The 10743-nt window shown below is 42.4% G+C and overlaps 1 non-coding gene across 1 annotated transcript; it reads right to left on the bottom strand.

The window, feature by feature from the left end:
- Positions 1–3791: 3791 nt before the first annotated feature.
- LOC147943819 (small nucleolar RNA R71) lies at positions 3792–3898 on the bottom strand. Its single transcript, XR_015558625.1, has one exon. It is a non-coding gene; the product is annotated as a small nucleolar RNA R71 (small nucleolar RNA).
- Positions 3899–10743: the final 6845 nt, after the last annotated feature.

The following is a 10743-nucleotide window of genomic DNA, read 5'->3' as shown; positions in this document are numbered from 1 at the left end:
GAACACTGAAGTGAACTTAGAATCTCTATTAGACACAGTACTCGCTGGCACCCCGTGCAACTTGACTATCTCCTTCACATACTTCTTAGCCAAGACCGTTTCTCCTTCAATCTTCTTAATGGCCAGAAAATGTGCTGACTTAGTCAACCGGTCCTCAATGACCCAAATAGCATCAAAAGTTCGAGACACTGGCAATCCTACCACAAAGTCCATCGTGATCATATCCCACTTCCACTCAGGAATGGGTAGACTCTTCAGTAACCCACCAGGAACCTGATGCTCAGCCTTCACTAGCTGACACACATAGACCTTGCGAAACCAACTAGCTACATCCTTCTTCATCCCGACCAAGTGATAATACCTCTTGAGATCGGGGTACATCTTAGTCGCTCCTAGATGAATAGCAAACTTGCTCGCATGAGCCTCTCTCAGGATCTCCTGCCTTAAATCCTCATCTTTGGGCACACAAATCCGACCGCGCACCAAGATAGTACCATTAGCTGAGACCTGATACTCTGCATCTACATCCTTAGAGGCATTCACCAGCCCCAAATCCTTCTCCCGAGCCAACCGCACCCTGCTCAGAAGATCTGCCCTATCAACCGCCTTTAAACCCAACGGTTCCTGAGAAACAGCACACAACCTCAAAGAACTAATCTCTCCTACCAGAGACAGCAGCCATCTCCAAATCATGAGTAGGAGCCTGAAGATCTGCACACAAACTTAGGAGCCTGAAGATCTGCTCCTGAGCCGAAACAACCCTCTTCCGACTCAGAGCATCTGCAACCAAGTTAGCCTTACCAGGGTGATAGGCTATCTCCAAATTATAATCCGCCACCGGCTCCATCCACCGCCTCTGCCTCAAGTTCAGCTTGGGCTGAGTGAATATATACTTCAGGCTCTTATGATTTGTAAACACTTGTTCCTTTGCACCATACAGTTAAGATCTCCAAATATTCAGGGCAAAAACTACAGCAGCCATCTCCAAATCATGAGTAGGATTGTTATCCTCATGCTTCCGCAATTGCCGCAAAGCGTAGACAATCACCTTCCCATGCTGCATCAACACACATCCCAAACCAACTCTGGATGCATCTATATAAACCACATAGGGTTCTTGTAACGACCCGCTTCCACGGTACGTACGCGGTACGGTACAAGGTTCGGTAATGGTACGTACGCAGTACGGTACCAGGGTCGGTAACAGTACATACGCGGTTGATGTTCCTATATTTTACCTTGTTTTCCCTTAGTTTATTCACATCTTTTGCATCTTTTTCTATCCATTTAGGCCATTATTGTGTAGCTTTAGCACTAATCATGCATTAGGGTTTAGTTGCATTGCATTTGCATCTTTTCATGCATAAACAGATGATTTTGGAGCTCAAGGAGCATGGAAGCAATGGAGAAGAGATGTGAAGCAATCTTGAGGAGGAAACAAGGGAGTTAAGGCTGAAGAACCAAGGTCCAGAGTCCAACTCGACCGCACACTCGACCAGACACTCGACCGTGTGCTGAGGAGGACTCGACCGAGTGGAGATTGCACGTGAGAAGCCAGCTCGACCCCTAGCTCGACCGAGCACAGGTCGAGTTGACCAAGCCGTTGACCGCTTTGACTTTTTCTATTTTTAGGGCTTCCACTTCCCCGCTATATAAGACCTTGTACCTGCAGCCACCAAAGCGTCCAGACTTTTAGATATTCCCAAAAACCTAGTTTTTACCTTTTTTAGCATTATTCCTTTTGTATTTTATTAGATTTTGTACTTCTTTAAGAAAACTCTTAGATTCTCATATTTTGTTGGTTCAATAACTTTCAAGATATTAAGAATTTAAGTTTGGTCCTTTGATTAATATTAAAGATCTCAGTTTTATCTTTCTAATAATGCAAGTTTCAATATTTTCTGGGTTTTTGATTTGTTTCATCATGTCTTGTTGTGAGTAGTCTTCTTAGGATCTTGAGGATGGGTTAGGAAGGATTCATCTTGTGGTTTATGTGATTTGGTCAAGCTTGATTGTTGTAGATCTCTTCTAGGCTAGATGTTCTTAAGGCTGATCTTGAACTGAGAGGTTAGGATCTGATTTCAAGCTCCTTAGCATCACACCAATGTTTAAGGAGCATAGATAAGGCTAGATCTAGAGCTTACCATTAGGCTTGCTAAGAGATTAGAGGTCTTGTTTGGTTTGAGATGTATTGCTTAATGCCTGCTTGTGTAGATTCTCTACTGTGTGAGAACAAGTCTAGAATTGCATAGGTTTGATTGTTTCTTGACCATGAGAGTGGGAGAAACTTGTCTTAGATTTATATGTCTAGAGATTAGCTCAAAGTTTGCTTGAGATTTGTTGACCAAGTTAGATAACCACAATGATTAGTTCTTCCCATGAATCCATCCTCAGGAACCTTCTTTGTTTATTGATTTCTAAGTCTTAATCTAGTAGCTTGCTTGTTGTTTGATTGGTTTTAGTATTGCTCTGTTTTTGTTGTGTTGCTCTGTTTTCCGGATTCAACCAGCTCGACCCCCCACTCGACCTACACTCGGTCGAGTGCTTGCTCGAGCTCATCCCCAGATTTCTTGTTTATGATTTGTGCTTGTCTTGTTTCATTCCTGTTTCATTCCTGTTTTGTTTCCATTGCATTCACTTAGCATCTAGTTCATTACTTGTCTTGCATTAGTTCCTATTTAGTGTTTTACAGTTTCTATTTCTGTTCTAAGTTCATAATCATTCTGTTTCATTTGCATTTAGTTCTTAGTTCTTGTAGTTTACTTTCAGCATCTTTACATTTCCATCTTAGGATTGTTAGTGACAAACAATCATTACATTTGTCTTAACTTAGATTCATATGCACATCTTATCTGTTCACAAACACTCATTTAGGATTGATACCTCTTGTACTGCAATAGCATAAGGGGAATTGAAACACCCATTCCATTCATATATCATCATTGCATACATCCACCATCATTCACCACACACAATAAATACTTGTTTCAATTTGGCGCCGTTGCCCATTTGAGTGTGTTTTTGTGACATTTAGGATCCATATTAGTCTAAGATTAAGTTCGTTTATACACTTGAATCTTCTGTTTCTGGGTTGAAGTTCCATTTCAGGTACCACTCGACCATCAACTCGACCACCACTCGACCGAGTAGTGATCGAGCACCTGCTCGAGCCAGACGCCGGATCTCTATAACCATCAGTTTCCAGTCGACTTGATCACCAACAAGAGCCTGTGCTCAGTCGCTTGCCTGGGAAAAATCGTTTGTGTTAGTTGATGCACACAAGGTCTAAAGGAAAGGACCATCTTCTCAAGCACATTGACAATATCCACAAGGTGACAAAGGGTTTGGGAACTAAGCAAAGGAGAGTTGTTCAGGAACAACAAGAGGTTATAGTAGCAATGGATCATCAGGATCAGGTTCAGAGACCAAGGAACATTGGTGCTGGAGATGCACCCAACACTCACAACCAAAGGGCTGGAATTGTGCCTCCAACTGTTGCTAACAACAACTTTGAGATCAAGAGTGGCTTAATCTCCATGATTCAAGCCAACAAATTTCATGGATTGCCAATGGAGGATCCACTAGATCACCTTGATGAGTTTGATAGAATATGCAGCCTTACAAGGATCAATGGTGTAAGTGAGGATGGTTTTAAGCTGAGGTTGTTCCCTTTCTCACTTGGGGACAAGGCTCATTTATGGGAAAAGACTCTCCCCACTGGTGCAATCACTACTTGGGATGCATGCAAGAAGGCTTTCTTAGCCAAATTCTTCTCCAATGCTAGGACAGCAAGGCTGAGGAATGACATCTCTGGATTTGCTCAAAGGAGTAATGAGACCTTTTGTGAGGCATGGGAGAGATTCAAAGGATATCAGACTCAATGTCCTCATCATGGTTTCAGCAATGAGTCACTATTGAGTACCTTGTACAGAGGAGTGCTTCCAAAGATAAGGATGTTGCTTGACACAGCTTCTAATGGCAACTTCCTCAACAAGAATGTGGAAGAAGGCTGGGAATTAGTTGAGAATCTTGCTCAATCAGATGGCAACTATAATGAGGATTATGATAGGACCATAAGGAGCTCCTCCACTGATCAAGAGGACAAGTATAAGAAGGACTTGAAGATGGTCAATGAAAAGCTTGACAAGATCCTTCTTAGCCAGTCCAAGTCTATTCATTTCATTGGTGAAGAAGAAGCACAAGTTCAAGAGGGGGAGACTGAATTTGCTGAGTTGTGCTACATGCAGAATCAGGGAGGATTCAAAGGCTACAACCAAGGAGGTTTCAAGAACAACAACCTCTCTTATAGGAGTACCAATGTGGCTAATCCTCAAGACCAAGTCTATCCACCTCCACAGCCTCAACAGCAACAAACTTACATCCTCAAACAACAACACCAAGTGTTCCAGCCTCAGTTGTGTCCCCCACCAGGGTTTCAGACTAACCAAGGCCAAGGACAAGACTTAAGAGCTATGATGCAATAATTGTTGATTGGGCAATCACAAGGGAAGATTGAGGAAGCCAAGCAGTTTGCTGAGTTGAACCAAAGGTTAACATCACAGTACAATGATCTGAATATGAAGTTTGAGGGTCTTAATTCAAGAGTGAAGTATATGGAGGGTAACATAGCATCTACTTCAACTCCAAAAACCAACCAACTCCCTGGAAAAGCTGTTCAAAATCCAAGGAAGAAGTCACTGAGGACAGTGAAGTCCAAGTTTTGGGGAATTCATTAGTTACTGAAGCCCCAAGTGACATATGTGCAAAGCAACAGGAACTCGCAGGAGAACTCGACCAGGAGCTCGAGCAGCCACTCGACCGAGTGCATGCTCGAGTGGTCGATCGAGCTGGGGACTCCGAAGCTGTCAAGTCTGCTAAGTACATTCCTCCTGCTTACAAGCCCCCACTGCCATTCCCTGGGCGTTTCAAAGCACAGAGGATCAAGGAGTTAAGGGAAATCATTGAGAAAAAGGAGATGTTGGCTAAGCAACATGGGGAAGAAAGGGTTTTGAGGGAAGAAGATTTGGTTGAGAAAAAGGAAGAAGTGATGGCTATTCAAGAGATCATCATTTCCTACCAAGAAGAGGAGAGAGGACCTGCTTTGGAACAGTATAAACCATACCCTCTCTATAGAGATTTCTTGCTTGATTTATCAGTGAAGAAGGCTCAAGTTCAAGATGAGAAGGATCTTGAAAACCTTGGAGGAGTGATCATCCCACTTAAGCTTAAGGACCCAGGGCTATTCTACTTGCCTTGCACAATCAGTTACCTCCACTATAATCAATGCCTTTGTGATTTGGGAGCTTCAACAAGTGTGATGCCATACTCCTTAGCTCAAAAGCTTGGGAGAACTGATTTCAAATCCACTAAACTCCATGTGTGCCTAGCTGATGGGACAAATAGAGAGGTAGTTGGAAGGTTGGAGAATGTCCCACTCAAGATAGGGAAGGCAAGGGTTCAAACTGATTTTGTGGTAATAGAGATGGACAAGGAGCCTGAAGATCCAATCTTGTTAGGGAGGCCATTTTTAGCCACTGTTGGAGCAGTAATAGATGTTAGAGAAGGTCTTGTGACCTTGAACATTGCTGAGGATACAGTCATGAAGTTCAACATCTATAACCCAACCAACCTGCCTACCATTGATGATCAACCCTTCACTATCAAGGAGAAAGTTGATCATGAGGATTTCAAGGATGAAGGAGACCCTGAGGCTGAGCTCCCACTTCAAGAGGATTCTGTTGAGGAGCTTAAGAGGTCAGTTCAAGAGCTGTCTAATATGGTTGAGGATCTCAAGGTCAAACTGAACAAGAGGTCTTTGAGGAAAGCAAGACCTAGGCTCAAATTTAAGAAGAAATATGGTTTGAGTGCTAAGGGTGAGGTGATCAAGGATCAACTTCACAGTGACCAAGAGGTTCCAGGGAGGATTTCATCTCCTCCTTGGTATCTAAACCAAAGTTAAGAAGGAAACCAAAGTCAAGCTTAGTGACTTTAAACAAGCTCACTAGGGAGGAAGTCCCTAAGGTATCCTTTGTAAATATGGTTTAAATTCTTAGTAGTTTTGATGTGTTTTCTTTTATGTTTTTTGTTGGACAGGCTTTAGGTGAGAATGTAGTTGGTTAAGGAGAGATGTGGACTTGGAGAAGAAGACTCGCAGGCCCACTCGACCAGTCCACGAGAGGTACTCGGCCGAGCTGGGTATGAATTAAAGCCCATTTCATCTTCAAACCGTTAGGACGATCGAGTGGAGGGAAGAACAAGGAGAAAAATTTTGAAAATTCAAAATTGGTCAAGGAGCTCGACCACGTGTTGGTCGAGTGTGGGGTCGAGCTACAGTCAAAAGCAAGTCAAAGATTCCCAATTCAAATTTGAATGGTAAGGACACTCCACCCTTGTATCCTTGTCCCCTTGGCTTCTTTATATAGCCCTTGCACGATCTTAAACCTCTCACATTCTCACATTTGCTCAAAACACTTAAATTCAAGCTTTGAAATCTCTCTCAAAGTTCATCTCTTGCTCAAGCTTTGTTCTTTCAAGTTTTTGGGTCACTAACCTATTAACTTTGAACTTTGAGTTTATTCTCTTCAGTTTCTTTTGAAAATGTCTTCCAAGATCACCAAGAAGTCTCACCAAACCGCTGCAAGCTCCATGGAACGTTGTGATGCTGACCTTGAATCGAGAGGTGAAGCTGGGAGAGTCACTCGACGGACCACTCGATCGACCACTCGACCGAGTGCCGGGTCGAGCAGCGGTCGAGCCAGATGCCGCATCCAAGGAGAGACTCTGTTGAGGAAGATCCTGAAAGGACTGAAAGTGAGGAGGAAAGAGAGCCTACTCTCAATGAGTTTATGAGGAAACACAAGGCCAAAGGGAAGAGGCCAGCTGTTGAAGTTGAGCAAGAAGAGATTGAAAGTGAAAGTGAGGAGGAGAGTGAAGAAGAAGAATTGATGGATGATGGAGAAGCTGAGTCTTGTGGGCTGTCAAAGAGGCAGATTTATGATGCATTCATGAAGATGGAGTTCTTGGGAAATAGGTATCCTCACAAGGAGAACATGGAGAAGCTTGCCATTGATGAGGATGTGGAATACCTCTTTGAGAAGAGCAATCTCACCAAGTTCATGGGGCTGTGCATGGAAGGCTACAAGGAGGAAAGTGTGAGTTCCTAGCTACTGTCAAGCTGCACACATATGCAAGGAAGACTGCTGAACATGGAGCTGGTCACATCTCTTTCACTATCAAAGGAAAGAAGCATGAGCTTTCAATGAAAGAGGTAGCAAATGTGTTTGGTTTTGAGGTTGGGAGCAATAGGAGTTTGATGGTTCCAAGAGATGAGTTGTATGCTGTGTGGGAAACCATTGGAGATAACAAGTACTACTCATCCTCCAACTCCAAGAGCTCTAGGATAAGAAGCCCAGTCCTAAGGTATTTCCACAAAGCTCTTGCAAATACATTCTTTGCAAGGAAGGAAACTGGGAACATCAATGAGGGGGAGCTAAAGATGATTGACTTGGCTCTTAATGGAGTGATCTTTCAAGCAAGGAATGGTACCATCATCCTTGGGAGCACAGTGGAGACTGACCTAGGAATGGTGCTCATTGACCACATGACCCAATTGAGAAGTTGGGTAGGGAAGTTGGAGACCAAAGGGTCAAGAGGAGCACTTACCATTGGAGGCATCATCACTCCAATCCTACAAGCTGCTAGAGTTCAACTTAGAGGAGAAAGTGTCTCACCAAGGTGGATTGACTCAAGCTACCTCACTTCTACTCTCATCCTAGTCAAGGAGAAGCATCAAGGGAACCACATATTCAACTTTGAGCTTCCAACACTTGGGAAAAAGCAATTCATATTGCCTAACCAAGAGCTCACCACTATTCAAGAAGGGGCCAACATTGATTTTTGGCCAGCTGAGGAGCATTGGTTTGATGGAGTGATTCAACATAGAGTTGAAAGCTAGGAATGCACATGTAGCTGATGGAGAGGAGCAGTTCTACTTTGAAGATTATGAGCCCAACCCAAGAGATAGTAGAGGAGTGAGGGAGAATGCCAAGAGGTTAACTCTTTTGCAAAAATGGGGTAAGTGGCATGGAAAGAGATTTGATAAGCTGAAGAAGAAGGTGACCAACATGGCTAAGTCTATCAAAGGCTTGAAGAAGGAGATTGCTGAGCTGAAGAATGGAAACTCATCTCCTAGCCAACATTCAAGCCCTTTGAGGAGAAGTAGCTCAACTAGAGAACTTTCAAGGGTTGAGAATCCTGTGGAACCAGCTAGGGCTTCAATGTATGAGCCAAATCTGAGGAAGAGGAGCTCAAGTACCCGCGAACATCAATTTTCGAGGCACTCGACCGGGTCACTCGAGCACGCACTCGACCGAGCACCTCCGATGCACTCGGCCGAGCACCTTCCCAGATCACCCTATGGCTTACCACCTCCAACTGCTTATCCAGGTTATCCATTATACCCTCCCATCCCACCTCAATACTACATGGATCCAGCTCTCTACCAGCAGTTCTGCCAGCAGCAAGCCCATCATTTGGACACTCGCAGTCCAGCTCGACCTACCCACTCGGACACGTACTCGACCGAGTCAAGGTCGATTGGCATTGTCGAGCTGCCCCAAAGTCCTTCTCGGAGCTACCAGCCTGACCCCAACTACTCCTATGATAGCATGCAGATGGATGTGGACAACTTCTTCCACAATCCCTAAGGTACCACTATCACCTTACCATTGTTTATACCATTGCATTTCATATTGTGTTTTGTGTTGTGTTTAAATCTTGAATCCTCTCACAACTTTTTCACACAGGGGACTGTGTGATTTAAGTTTGGGGGAGGGTTTGAGATAGCATTTGATGTTGTGTTTTGTGTTCTTATTTCAAATTTTTATCATCATCATGTTAGCACTTGCATTAGCATCTAAGGCATAGAAAAACCATAAAAATTTGAAAAATTTTGAAAAAATCTTCATAAAAAAAGAGTGTTCATGTAGTTTGCATTACATATTAGGATCTTGTTTAGCATGTTTCATGTAGAATTGTATAATATTTGCATTAGGGATCTATGATGAGTATTTCCTTGTTAGCTAGCCTATTCACTAGACTAGGATCAATGCCCAAGTTATTAGTACTTTGATGCTAGTTGAGTAGTAGGAAGCATAAGATTGAACCAAGCTTGAATTCTTGCATTGCATTTGATCTAAATTGAAGCATGTTGTGATTTGAAACCATTTCCTATTTTATAAGAACCTAATATTGACTTTTAATTATCAATTTGTGCATTGCTTTAAACTCATGGATACCATATACATACTTGGATCATCTTTCTCCTTTTTACCACTCTTGTTGATCCAAGTAGCTGATTAAATCATTAAGATCAGTTTCCCTACCCCTAAACCAAACCTTCTTTCAAGCCTTGTTTGTTCTTGAGTGTGTGAGGCCTATTTTTGGGATTGAGCTAGGTAGAAAGTGTTAGGTTTGAACTGACAAGAGTAAGACCTTGTGTAGTTCTAGCTTGCATTTTTCAAACTAGATAGGACTAGGTGGTTCACTTGTTGGGTTTGGGACTTGGTTGTTTTGAAAAGAAAAGAAAGAAAAGAGAAAGAAAAAGGGTAGAGTCTTTAAGAGGAGATTGTGTTTAAGTAAAGTCTAAGTGAAAGGATGGGAAGTAAAGTGTTGATTAAGATGGTTCTAGTTAAGAAAAAGAAAAAGAAAGAAAAGAAAAGTCTAGCAAAATGCTTTTATGTCTTAAGAATAAGAAGAAAAGAGAACCATAGCAATAAGAAAGAATCCCCCATTCCACTAGAAAGATCAAATAAGAAACATCTCCTAAGACTTAAAAACCAAAAGAGAAAAGGGTTAAAGAGAAAATAAGAAGCAAAGGGTAGCACTAGGATCATAAGGGTTTAGATTGCTAGGATAAACACTTTGGGTACCTTTGGGTAGACAAGGTTTTATTCTTGTATGAGTTTAGGTGTTCTTACCTTTAGCATTCTTCTAAAGCTCAATCCATTTTCATGAGAGAACCTTGATATTGATAAGCCCCACTCTAAAAAAAGAGACCATCATTGTCTCAAAACCCTTTATTACCAAGCCAAATGAGTTTAAGCATTGCATAGAGTTGATTCATGTTCTTGTTTAATGAATGTTAAAGGAAATGGTTGATTTGAATGCATGTGGATGTCTTAGGCTCAAATCAGTAAAGGTTGTGATATGCTTGTCTAAAGTCTTTAAATTCCAGCTCATTCAACTTGCATCATAGTATTAGTAACTTGGACATTGGTACTAGATGGTCTATTTGCAAGCTTAAGGAGCTAAGATCCCACTTTCAAACCTCACTCACCTTCTTATGTCTTTGATTATTTGCTTGAGGGCAAGCAAAGACGAAGTTTGGGGGTGTTGATGTTCATATATTTTACCTTGTTTTCCCTTAGTTTATTCACATCTTTTGCATCTTTTTCTATCCATTTAGGCCATTATTGTGTAGCTTTAGCACTAATCATGCATTAGGGTTTAGTTGCATTGCATTTGCATCTTTTCATGCATAAACAGGTGATTTTGGAGCTCAAGGAGCATGGAAGCAATGGAGAAGAGATGTGAAGCAATCTTGAGGAGGAAACAAGGGAGTTAAGGCTGAAGAACCAAGGTCCAGAGTCCAACTCGACCGCACACTCGACCAGACACTCGACCGTGTGCTGAGGAGGACTCGACCGAGTGGAGATTGCACGTGAGAAGCCAGCTCGACCCCTA

This window comes from Camelina sativa, chromosome 5, assembly GCF_030686135.1.
Source record: "Camelina sativa cultivar CO46 ecotype springtype chromosome 5, ASM3068613v1".
Lineage (NCBI taxonomy): Eukaryota > Viridiplantae > Streptophyta > Magnoliopsida > Brassicales > Brassicaceae > Camelina > Camelina sativa.
The sequence above is the reverse complement of the archived record's forward strand: the minus strand, read 5'-3'. Positions and strand labels throughout refer to the sequence as shown.